Here is a 13523-nt window from a genome sequence, read left to right on the forward strand (position 1 = left end):
TAGGGGACTGCCGCAAGTGGTGGGGTGAGAATGGAGGTCATTGAGCTTGACGTCACAGGCGGGTGTGTTGGTCGTCTGCAGTATTTCAAGTATGCCAGAAGGGGAAGAAACGACCTTCATGGTTTGAGAGCAGAGAGAGAGATTTGTTTTATGTCCTATTTGTTTTACGTAATCTTTTAACACTGGCCCGTTTTTTTTTGACGGACACCCTTGTAGGTGTTGATTGGATCCTTTTATATTGTTTGCATAGGTATCTTGGACGCCTTACCTGTCATAGGACTAGGGTTGGTGACCAAGTCAGGTCATTGTAAATTTTGTAGTGACTTTGTTTGCACCGGGGTTCGACGGCGCGAGGCAATGTAAATTTTTATGGGAATCATTGTTTTGTGTCAGTAAGCAGATATCCATCTTGCTAAACTTCGTTACTTACCCTATGGTTACATGCTTGTTGCAGCTCACGGATTCTCGTGAAGGCAGTGAACTGATAGTCATCGGCTCAGCGTCATTTTTCCATCTCATATTAATATGATATTTTATTTGTAAATAATTCAATTTTATGTAATAAATCCCTATTTGTTAAAATTTGAATGCAGCGGTGTTTTCTGTTAGATATTTTATTTTAATTTTTTATTTAGTCGAATTCTTACCTGAGTAGGCACATGTCCTAGTGTTTGAGCTTTATGTTGCCCCATTATACCCATATTATCCCTGAGAAGAGCGCTCTCCCGGCTGATTGAAGAGGACAGTGTTCAGGTAAGACTATGTGCACCAGCTCACGTCTGTGAGAGTTCGTTCACTACTGTACTCTAGGTTCGAGACCGGCCTTCGCCTGGACGGAACTTTAAAGTGCAGTAGGGCACAATAGACAAGGAAGAGGGAAGGAAGCGGCCGTGGCCTTAAGTTAGGTACCATCCCGGTATTTGTCGGGAGGAGAAGTGTGAAACCACGGAATACCATTTCGAGGATGGCTGAGGTGGGAATCAAATCGACCTCTACTCGGTTGACCTCCCGAGGCTGAGTGGATCCCGTTCTAGCCCTCATACCACATTTCAAATTTTGTGGCAGAGCCAGGAATCGAACCCGGGCCTCCGGGGGTGGAGCTAATTACGCTAACCACTACACCACAGAGGCGAACTTATGCCTTCTTATTACTGTAAATAAACTTGTGGTCAAGCCTATCTGGTTTGACTCCGTGGTTAGCAGGTTCGAGTCCCGTTTGGGGGAAGAAATATTTACTATCACCATGTTGGCCGGCAGGATAGGAGAGGTGGGTATGTAACTTCTAATCACTAGATTGCGCCCGCTTCCATGGTCAAATGGTTAGCATGTTGGCGTCTGACCCAAGGGTCCCGGGTCCGATACCTCGCCGGGTCGGGGATTTGAACCTTCATTGATGTTCCGATGTTTCGGAGTCTGAGTGTTTGTATTCCATCATCAGGCCACACGCTATATTATTATTATTATTATTATTATTATTATTATTATTATTATTATTATTATTATGTCCGTCTCGTTGGCTGAACGGTCAGCGTACTGGCCTTCGGTTCAGAGGGTCCCAGGTTCGATTCACGGCCGGGTCGGGGTTTTTAACCTTAATTGGTTAATTCCAATGGCACGGGGGCTGGGTGTATGTGTTGTCTTCATCATCATTTCATCCTCCTCACGACGCGCAGGTCGCCTACGGGTGTCAAATAGAAAGACCTGCACCTGGCGAGCCGAACCCGTCTTGGGATATCCCGGCACTAAAAGCCATACGACATTTCATTTCATTATTATTATTATTATTATTATTATTATTATTATTATTATTATTATTATTATTATTATTATTATTATTATTATTGTTAAGCCGGGCTGAGTGGCTCAGACGGTTAAGGCGCTGGCCTTCTGACCCCAACTTGGCAGGTTCGATCCTGGCTCAGTCCGGTGGTATTTGAAGGTGCTCAAATACGTCAGCCTCGTATCGGTAGATTTACTGGCACGTAAAAGAACTCCTGCGGGACTAAATTTCGGCACCTCGGCGTCTCCGAAAACCGTAAAAGAGTAGTTAGTGGGACGTAAAACAAGTAACATTAAATTATTATTATTATTGTTACGGGGATACCGTGATTTACAGGGGTGAAAGAAGGTGCGGGATTGAATGGGTGGATACACAGAAGTCGAAGGATTAATTTAACACTTTAAAGTGGAGCTATATTTCTTCCTTATATCTTTTGATTCTTTTCAAATTTATAACTTTACACTTTGCTAAGCAAATAACAACTGAGGTACAAACATTTAGCTCGTAAGCTTGAGTCAAATTTTTAGAGAGGTCTAGAATAATCAGATAATAATTTAACAATATGATCTTGAAATTCCCTAATTATAAATTTTACCTGAGCACTACTTCTCCTTTCAATCGACAGTCATGGAGACGGATCTCCCAATTTTTTGTTTTGTTTACATAAGCAGGAAGAGCATCATTGCTTTACAAATGTACACTTTCCAGGCCTATCAAAGGCATAACGTACATTTAACGAAATGAAACAGTATTCACAGTCTAATAGGCTCAACAATCTAATTGTCTTAAATTGAAACTAGGGCACCCATGCTGCTCCGCTGCATTATTTTGTATTATTAGAATTAAAAAATAACGACATTTTGTAATAGTTTATAACATTTATTTTTCAACACTTCCTTCCAGACAATGTTCGCTGTGCGTCGACGCTTAGGTTTAATTTCTTCTTTTACATCTTTAAATGTTTTCCCTCGGAATAAAGCAACATACAATTGTCCGTGGCTAAAAACAGGATCAGGCAAATAGATTCCAACTCGATGAAGCGTTTGACCCTGCGCTTTGTTGATCGTAAAACAAAACGCTAATGTAATAGGAAATTGCCCTCGTTTAAAAGAGAAGGGCATTGTAGTGTCAGATGGTTACAAATCTACGCGAGGTATAAACAATTGCGCGGAATAAACAATTACCATCACCAATAATAGGAATCACTTCAAAATTGTTTGTATTTAAAGGACCACACGTCACTGAAAAATTCTCATGCACAAGAAGTCGTCTTTTTTTGTTGTTGTTGTAGAAGGACCACACGTTATCAAGTTGCACTACGTATGAAATTGCTTGCCATTTTCCAACTTCCGTTTTTCATACATCTGCTTAGCATTCTTCGTCTTCCTACCAACACCCATAATCTATTAAAAGAAGTGAAACTACTCGCAAAAATGAAATGTCTGCATCTTCATGTAAAACAGCATCTTATAGTCCATATAACAACAAACTTTCTCACTCCCCAAAGTGGCTGAGTAAACGCTTTTTGGAAGAACACTACACGTCGAGTTGTTTGCTCTTTGAATATGCAATGGCGTAACTCCCCAAGGCAGCAGAGTCTTCGATCTTAGCCTACAAGGAATACAAATCCTGCCCAATAGCCACTCATAGCTGTTCGCCCTGTGGATGCTATATTTGCCGCTAGAGGCGCTGCAATTCAACCTCACATGAACACCTCGGTTGGCGGTATTTCTACACGTTGTATGCTTACTGGTGTCGCCTACTATGAAAGTTGAATGTTAATACTGATATAAATAATGAAACTCAATAATGATTTTGTTTTGTCCGAATCCTTGGCTGAATGGTCTGCGTTGAGGTCTTCGGTTCAAAAGGTCCCGGATTCGATTGCCGGCTGGATGGGTGATTATAATCACGTCTAATTAATTCTTCTGGCTCGGGGACTGGTGTTTGTGTTTGTTCCAACACCTTTCCTTTAATATTCAGACAACACACTATACTTCCAACCACCACAGGAACTTGATATAGTGATTACTAGACCTCGGATTTTTAGGTGCTAAAATTTTTTTGCTACTTAAAACAGACTCTCAAATAGACTCTACAATGTGTTTAGGCAGCTGCAGTTTTACGTATCTTAATATGCATTATTCAAAATACCATGTTGATTTTGTTAAATTGATTATAATTCGTTATGGGGAAATATAAAACAAGTTTCACTCACCTCTTTGCTGCAAACTTCACAGAATATAATTTTACCATTCGATGTGAAATGAATAGCCACTATTATCAGAGGTCCCGAGGGACCAATGATGGATTATAGCCCATCGACCAGTTAAAGGCCTTGAGTGCTATTTCTTAATTAAGGTGGTAGTGACATAATGGGTATGTGGAGTGGAACTGTATGGGGGATCGAACTGGCCAGAATATGGCCTAAGGAGGGTGCCCTGCTACGGCGGGGGTTGGGGAGTGACGTTGGATCTCTAGTTAGAAGAAGCCAACGGAAAGGGGGAGCGGCATCAGGTGGGTGGTCACCCATCCAATAGGTGACCACGCCCAATGTTGCTGTCATAATATAATAGTGGGATTTTACCTAATTGTTAGGAGGAAGGTTAGGGCAGTCTGTGTGGGTGCTGGTGTAACACGGGGTGAGGAGTTAGACATCTTGGTACAGGGTGCTGCTTGGGCAGGGGGGGATTAGTTGATGGGTAAACTCTTGCAAATTGAGGATGACTTGGAACCTGACCCTTTCGGCTTAATTCACACACTGGCCAAACGGGAAATACGTCAATTATATTATAATGGTGTACTGTTGCGTACCGTTTTGTAAACAAGGCTCTAGAAATAAAGTTCCTGGAACTAGTTTCCATGAATTCCCTTGCCAAGAGCCAACTAGGGAATTATGGATTAAAGCGATAAGCAGACAAGGTATGCACCGTAAATACGCAGACCATGTGACGGCAAAATTTAGGTTACTTATTATTATTGCTCATGTTCCGATGACAATAATTTCCTTATTCTGTTGTGTAGGTGGTACCAAGGATAAGTTATGGAACCCTAATGGCCTCTCCTTCGAGTGCTGCAATGGCATATGTTGGAGGGTATTTGGTAAGAGTTGTCGAAGACCACATGCCATGTCAAGAGTGTGTTGATAAAATTAGTAGTATCCAGAGTCCATCTCCACTAACGTCATTAATAAAAATCAAAGACAGAGGTGGTCTCACGTCTCAGGTATCCTAAACAAAGTTTTGTTTCACTGCTGATGAAACTGGGGCAAGTAAGGGACGAAATGTTATCGGTAACGCTGGGCAGTCCAAAAATAGCACAAACATTAACCAAAATACTGTTGCCACGTGTTGCTAAAAATCATATTCTACAGTGTGGGAAAAGGGATCATCCTGAGGAACTAAGCAGAATAATACTGCAGAAGTTTCTGCACCCCTCTGTCACTAACTACGCTAATGGCATGACAGATGAGTATCGCAGAGAATACTTCCCGTGAAGAAAAACCACTTATGAGAAGAAAATATCAAGGAAGATGGTTAAAGTCGTTCCCTTTCACTGAAAATTTACGGTTCGGTAGTAAAAATAGCTAGTGCAGACCTTATATCCTTTTAAATGCCAGACATAAATTTTGACAGTTATGTGTGTTATCTAAAATGAAAATCCACAGCTGAATTGAAGTCCTAGGGGTAAAAGGTGAACATTTATTATTTTCTACTTCATTCTGCTTAGTAACGTATACTATTATACAGGAAGTAGAGTGTAGAGGTAAATTTGTGCAGGTTTCAACTCCCGTTGGCAATGCTAGTGAATGCTGATGTGAGGTGGTATACTAGCCCTGCAGTGGTCAAGAGATTGCTCTTGGTAAACTGTCAGAGTGTAGTAAATAAACAATTAAAATTCGGTACATTGATGGAATCTTATGAGACGGATGTGGTGATAGGAGTGGAATCGTGGTTGAGAGAAGGGGTGGGTAATACAGAAGTATTTCCAGAAGGGTATACAGTCTATCGTAGAGACCGAGGAGATAAAAAAGGAGGAGGGGTATTTATTCTGGTGAAGGAAACTTATTGTTCGCATGAATGGTTTACTGATGAAAGGGATGAAATATTAGGGATAAAATTAGTTTGTGATAATATGAAGGAGGTGGGAATTATAGGAACATATAGGCCTGGAAGAGAGGAAAGATATATGGAAATATTTGAGAAAATAATAGATTATACTCATAAAAACAATAATGATACGGTAATAATTGGGGGAGATCTAAACTTGCCTGAAGTTGAATGGAATGGAGCTGCAAGTGAAGCCCATGAACAGAAACTGGCAAATAAGTTAATTTGGGAGGGAGGATTTACACAGGTAGTACAAGAACCAACTCGTCTCAATAACTTGCTAGATGTATTCTTGGTTAAACCATGGGAAATTGTTGATAAAACTGAGGTAATTGAAGGAATAGGTGACCATAAGGCTGTAATAATGGATGTAGGACTCGTACCAAAAATGCTTAATAAGAGGGTCACAAAAGACAAGAAATTATACAGAAAAACTAAAGTTGATGAATTTGGGACTTACCTTAAATCACAATTCAGTTGTTGGATAAGTGAAGGGAATAATGTGGATACACTTTGGGCTAAATTTAAAGGAATAATTTGGGAAGGAGAGAAGAGATTTGTACCTGTTAAGAAGGGTAAAATGACCTCAGACCCTGTTTATTACACAAGGGAAATAAGAAAATTAAAAAGAAAATGTAGAATAGTAAACAGGAAAATCAAAGAAGGTAGGGAGAATAGAGAAACTAGAAAACAACTAATGAGGGAACTGAATAGAGTGAAAAAGGAAGCAAAAGAGAATTATATGAATGGCATTCTTCAAGAGGGTAATGACCACAAAGGGAAATGGAAAAAGCTGTATTCATATATTAGGAATCAAAAAGGAAAAGGAATCCAAATTCCTACAATGGTGGGAGAAGGGGGTGAACACTATTTAACAGATACTGATAAAGCAAACCTCTTTAGTAGGGAATTCCGAGATTCAGTAGAAGATTGTCAGGACTTGGAAACCGTAACAGAAGATAGAGAGGGAGAGACACAGAGGGAAACAAGAAGCTTCTCATTCACAAATGAAGATATTTTCAGAGAAATCCAACTGCTTCAGCAAGGAAAAGCAGCAGGAAGTGATCAAATTACTGGGGAGGTATTAAAGACAATGGGGTGGTATATAGTGCCTTATTTAAAATTTCTCTTTGACTATGTCATAAATAATAGTGTGATACCAAAGGAATGGAAGGAATCTATAATAATACCAATTTATAAAGGAAAGGGTGATAAAAGGAAACCAGAGAACTACAGACCAATCAGCCTGACCAGTATAGTTTGTAAAATACTGGAGAGTTTAATAGCAAAGTACATCAGAGGGATATGTGATGATAAAAATTGGTTCATGAGGAGCCAGTATGGATTTAGAAAGAAATTTTCTTGCGAGGCACAACTGGTGGGATTTCAGCAGGACATATCAGATCAGTTAGATTCAGGAGGCCAGTTAGATTGCATAGCCATAGATCTTTCCAAAGCCTTTGATAGAGTGGAACATGGAATATTATTAAAGAAATTGGAGGGAATAGGATTGGACGTAAGGGTTATACGTTGGATAAGAACATTTCTAAATTCAAGGGTTCTGAAAGTCAAAGTAGGAAATAATATATCACAGGAAGAGAAAGTCTGGAAGGGAATTGCACAGGGTAGTATAATCGGTCCGTTACTTTTCTTAATATACGCAAATGACTTAGGGAACAATATAACATCGAAAATAAGATTGTATGCAGATGACATAATTGTTTATAGGGAAATAAATAACATTGAGGATTGTTCAGAATTACAAAGGGACCTTGACAGTATCCAGGAATGGGTTGAAGAAAATAATATGAAGATTAATGGAGCCAAATCAACTGTTACAACTTTTACAAACAGGAGCTTTAAAACTGAATTTGAATATACTTTGGATGAGGTAGTTATCCCAAAAGATGGCAAGTGCAAATACTTAGGTGTGAGATTTGAAAGTAATTTGCACTGGAAGGGTCATGTTGATGACGTTGTTGGGAAAGCATACAGATCGTTACATGTCATAATGAGGCTACTTAAAGGATGCAACAAAGAATTAAAAGAAAAATGTTACTTAAGTATGGTTCGTCCATTATTGGAATATGCAAACAGTGTTTGGGATCCTCACCAAGAATACCTAATAAAAGAACTAGATGGTGTGCAGAGGAAAGCAGCAAGGTTTGTAACAGGGGATTTCAGGAGAAAGAGTAGTGTATCAGAAATGTTAAAGGAACTTGGGTGGGAAACTTTAAGTAAGAGAAGGGAGAAAAGTAGACTTATAGGATTATATAGAGCCTATACAGGAGAAGAAGCATGGGTAGATATCCGTGAGAGGCTTCGGTTGGAAAATAATTATATTGGTAGAACTGACCACAAGTACAAAATTAGAAGGAATTTTAGCAGAAGCGATTGGGGTAAATTTTCTTTCATAGGGAAGGGCGTGAAGGAGTGGAACAGTTTACCAGGGGTAGTGTTTGATCCTTTTCCAAAATCTGTACAGATATTCAAGAAGAGAATAAACAACAACAGAGATAATAAATTAAATGTTAGAGGGCATTCGACCAGTGCAGGATATTGTAAATAATAAATGTGTGTGATTAAATTAATTCCATCCCCTGGTCTAAGGAGTTTGGACAGCCCAAGTAGGGGACTGCCTGTAGGGGTGAAGTACAGTGGGGACTTCGAGGGCCCTGGGACCGCTACGGTAGCTGTGAAGGCCCTTCAGGAACTCTGAAAAGTGGTGGCAAAAGGGGCTCTGGTTAAGACGCAGCAGGTCGTTATGCTACTTAGGTTCCAAAATGGGTAAAATATAAATATGTAAATAAATGCTATGTAAATTTTAATCTTATACCAGTTGTATAGTATTATTAGAAGTAATTTCACATACCGTACTGTATATGAGTTGACTATGTTTGTAAGATATTATAAGTAGAATTTTGTAAACAATATAAATTTATTAAGGATGATGTGTGTGTTTAATAGAAAAAATTATTAGCGTAAATTGTATAATATTGTATTCTAGAAAAATTTTATTCGTCTCATGTTAATTTTAAAATTTAGTGCTTGACAATAATGTATTTTAGTGTACCATTTGCCATCGAGGTAGACACCTCATTTGCAAATAAAGAGATTTTGATTTGAAGACGCGCACTGCCAGGCGGACACTGTTTCTGAAGAGAGCACTGCGAGTGAGAAGGCTTTGTACTCCTTGTAGGCTAAGCTTCGATGTAGTATTCATGCTCTAAGCGAAAGGGCTGAGTAAACCTTCCTTGGAAGAATACTGCGCGTCAAGCTGTTTGCTCTTTGAATATGCAATGTCTTGACTTGCATATGTTGGAATGTTTACGTCTTCATGTAAAACAGCATCTTATAGACTTTACTCCCCGAGGTGGCTGAGTAAACGTTCGTTGGAAGAACACTACGCGTCGAGCAGTTTGCTGTTTGAATATGCAATGGCGGGAGTTCCTTCCCAAGGCAGCTGACACTACGCACTGAGCATTTTGCTCTTTGAATATGCAATGGCGGGAGTTCCTTCCCAAGACGGCTGAGTCAACGACATTAAAGATATTTTTAATGTTGTTGGGCTGAGTAAACGTTCCTTGGAACAGCACTACGCGCCGAACTGTTAAAAAGTCCTTCAAAGATCTTCGTACTCATAACTTTTCTCAGAATCTACCAATTTAAGTAGTTAATATCTCAAAAGAAAGCGCTTGATGCACTGAGTGTTTTTGAACTAAAACGAACTGCGTGCCTCAATTAGAACGAAAGATATGATTGCTTCAATGAGAAAAAATGTTGAAGAAATGAAACGTCAAATTGAATGTGCATTCATAACTTTCATCAGAATCAACCAATTTGAATAGTTAAGAGCTGAAATGAAAGAGCTTGACCCACTGAGTATTCTTAGGCCAAAGCAAACTCTGTACCTTAATTAGAACCAAAAACATTGATAAACTCAGATAATTTGAGGAAGGCGAAAGGTAAGTGATTTATAGTACTTGATGACAAATATATGCATGAATACCTTTCAGTTAAAAAAAAGAATGAAGGAAATCGACCGGATAAAATGGCCGGACTGACTGACATTAGTTTTCATAAAAGAAATTAATATATAGATGAATGAAACTGAGTTTAACAGGGGTAACAAGTACCCATTCTACATGGCCTTTGGTAAAAACAAAAGGTTAAAGTTACTGGCCGAAAAGAAAAATGTTAGGAGGGGAGCGAACACTTGCACTCCTTGAAATTTACATGAAATGCTTAAAACCCTACTTGGGCTTATGGCCCGACGTTACAGAGGCTAAGCCTATACCACGGCGGTGACTAGATGGAGAAAAATATTTAAGTTATAGAAATTACTAGATGGATTTTAAAGGTTACAAAATCGTAGTTACCTCAATATCAATTTTAGAGGGAATACAAGAGGGTACCTCACTTCTTATTCCCTGATTTCAGTTAAGTCCTGTAGACTTGCTTGAAATTTACATTTAAAGTTTGAAATTTACATTTGGTGAAAATAAAAGTTACATTACTAAAATTTGAAACATTCCCTTCGAGCTAGCTTTCGAAGACTATCACATAGTTAACCACAATCTGCCATTACCTTGAGCTGGTGGGCTTCCCGAAGATGGACGAGGCAACCTCCGTCTCCGTTACGAACACACTCCAGACTGGGGTGGTAACAAAGACAACATGGCCCGAAATGTGCCTGCTTTTATACCGGAGAGGAAGGTTCCAGAGAACTCTGGGCCTAGGCCCTGACGCACCCCCAATTTTCATTGGATAATCAAATAAATATCAAAATTTTATCATTGGTGAATAAATAAATGTACCAAATTTATTTTTGGTAGAAAAATAAAGTTGGCGGGAAGAGGTAGAAATGTTGATAATTTTGAACACTAAAAACAATCAATAAATAATTCAGTTTAGGAAACCTTCACATACAAAATTACTTTGAAAATTAATAGTTCATCTTCACCTAAGAGGGCACAATATAAGTTGATAGTAGAGACATCTATCGAAAAATGTCCAAACTTCTCGTGCTTCGTGTACTAGTAATTTCAAGGTTTACGTTGCAGATGGCCTTATACAAGACGCTTAATTTAAATGTGCGGGGAGGGTGTACCTCCGGTACAGTTATTATTATTATTATTATTATTATTATTATTATTATTATTATTATTATTATTATTATTAGACTATTATTATCATCATCATCGCTGGATTGCGTGCCAGGAGCCCGGGTTCAGTTCAAACTTCTCCACATTGTTCATATGGAGTAAGGTTGTATGAGGCTGCTGATAGCGGTTCCTCCGTCGGATGAAGACGTTAAGCCTTGAGCAGACCCACTGATGCTATTCGACAGGAGCAGGTTAATTGCCGACACAGGGTTTCACTCTCTCCCTACCTCATGATCATGTCCTCGACCTTCCCGGCACTAACATTTATACAAAAAATAAATAATAGTGAATTAAACTACCACAGACAGACAGACAGACAGACAGACAGACAGACAGACAGACAGACAGACAGACAGACAGACAGACAGACAGACAGACAGACAGACAGACAGACAGACAGACAGACAGACAGACAGACAGACAGACAGACATTACATAGAGAGATGAAGACGACGGAAGACCTCGTTTCTCTTTGATATTGAATATTGAATAAGAGAGTTCAATGATCAAGTAGACCGTATCTCTCTTAATAGCATCTTTCATATCAGCAATAATGCAGCAATCTGAGGCAATTAATTCATATGAAATAATGTAATCTAAGGTTGAGAGTTTACCCAAAGGAAAAAGTGTGCTCGAGGAGCTCCGTTACGAAGAGTAACAGAAGGTACACAACAGAGAGATGAAAAGGTTCTCCCATCGAACTCGTATCCCACTTGTATTTCAATCGTCCAGAATAACAAGATTAGTGAAAAACTATGATGAGTTCATTTTATTCCCAGGATTTTTTTATTTTTAGAACTTGGTATAGGAAAGGCCTAGGGGTGGGAAGGAAGCGGCCGTGGCCTTAATTAAGGTACAGCCCCAGCATTTACTCGGCGTGAAAATGGGAAACCACGGAAAACCATTTTCAGTGCTGCCTGGAGTGGGGTTCGAACCCGCTATCTCCTGGATGCATCTCAGAGCCGCGCGCCCCTAACCGCATGGTCAACTCGCCCGGTATGTCCCAGGAATTAACCTGGTACTTACTTCTGATATAGACACAGGTAAGTGAGTGGGCCGTATTCCTCTCTAGAAGTAGAGGTTTCACTTTTTAACTTCTGACATTCTTACGGTGAAATGTATCAACGTCCATCCGAAGGAACTAAGCACAACTTCGCTGTCTCAGCTGAAACTCGATGAATATTCTAAGCAAAAGATATTGCATCATATAGCTAAATACTGTATTTGAATATTATGTCAATCTATATCCTAAAGCCTGCTGTACACGATCGAATTTTTCTGAAATTCAACACTCCACAAGTTGACTTGTCGAATCACTTGCAATACTTGGGAAATTTTCAAAAGTCTTGAAAGTGAATTAGAATAATTATGTTCTAATCGATCAAAGAATTGCTAGGTCTTTGACAGAATTGACCAATGGAATTCGAATATTAACGGTGCGCGCTATGCCGCTAGGCCTGCTGGGATTGCCGGAAACGGAAATCAAAACAACAAAAATGGCTTCGCCTTCATGACCGAGGGATGTTGTGTGGGTATTAATGACTAAGAAAGAGGCACATCCCTGTCCATATTCACTGGACTCCGTAGTGTACCACAGCAAAATGAATAAAACGGCTGCGTACGAGGAGACTGCAAGAGTGGGCAGCTTTTATGTTTATTGCCGTACGGTAAGCTATAAGTAAACACTGTCAGCAATGTTCGCTTATTATTATTATTATTATTATTATTATTATTATTATTATTATTATTATTATTATTATTATTATTATTATCATTTCTTTCTTTCTTTTTTCTTAATCTGTTTACTTTCCAGGGTCGGTTTTTCGCTTGGAATCAGCAAGGGATCCCACCTCTACCGCCTCAAGGGAACTCCTAGAGCGCGAGACTTTGGGTCGGGGGATAAAATTGGGGAGGAGACCAGTACCTCGCTCAGGCGGCCTCACCTGCTATGCTGAACAGGGGCCTTGTGGGGGGACGGGAAGTTCGGAACGGATAGACAAAGAAGAGGGAAAGAGGCGGCCGTGACCTTAAGTTAGGTACCATCCACGCACTTGCCTGGAGGAGGAGTGGGAAACCATGGAAAACCACTTCGAGGATAGCTGAGGTGGGAATCGAACCCACCTCCACTCAGTTATAACTGGTGCACTTCTAACATTGTTTTCACATTTGAAGAAACTTCTAAGGGATGAAAAGAATTTTCCTATCTATAATATTCGTTCGCGGAACCCCTGATAGAGCTTCGGGGACCCCTGGGTTTCCCGGATCACAGTTTGAAAACCACGGATCTAAGTGATCTGCCTGTTAGATGCCATTTGTCTGCTCCATTGATCTTAGCCTTCTCTTGTTATCACCGCTCCTTTAAGTGATTGTTGTCAAATATAATTTGATGATCCTGCGATAAGTAATTCTAATCTAAATAAACTAACTTTTGGATCATTATAATACCATACTGTTAGCTAATGTAAGAAT

The sequence above is a fragment of the Anabrus simplex genome, chromosome 3 (genome assembly GCF_040414725.1).
Source record: "Anabrus simplex isolate iqAnaSimp1 chromosome 3, ASM4041472v1, whole genome shotgun sequence".
Taxonomy (NCBI): domain Eukaryota; kingdom Metazoa; phylum Arthropoda; class Insecta; order Orthoptera; family Tettigoniidae; genus Anabrus; species Anabrus simplex.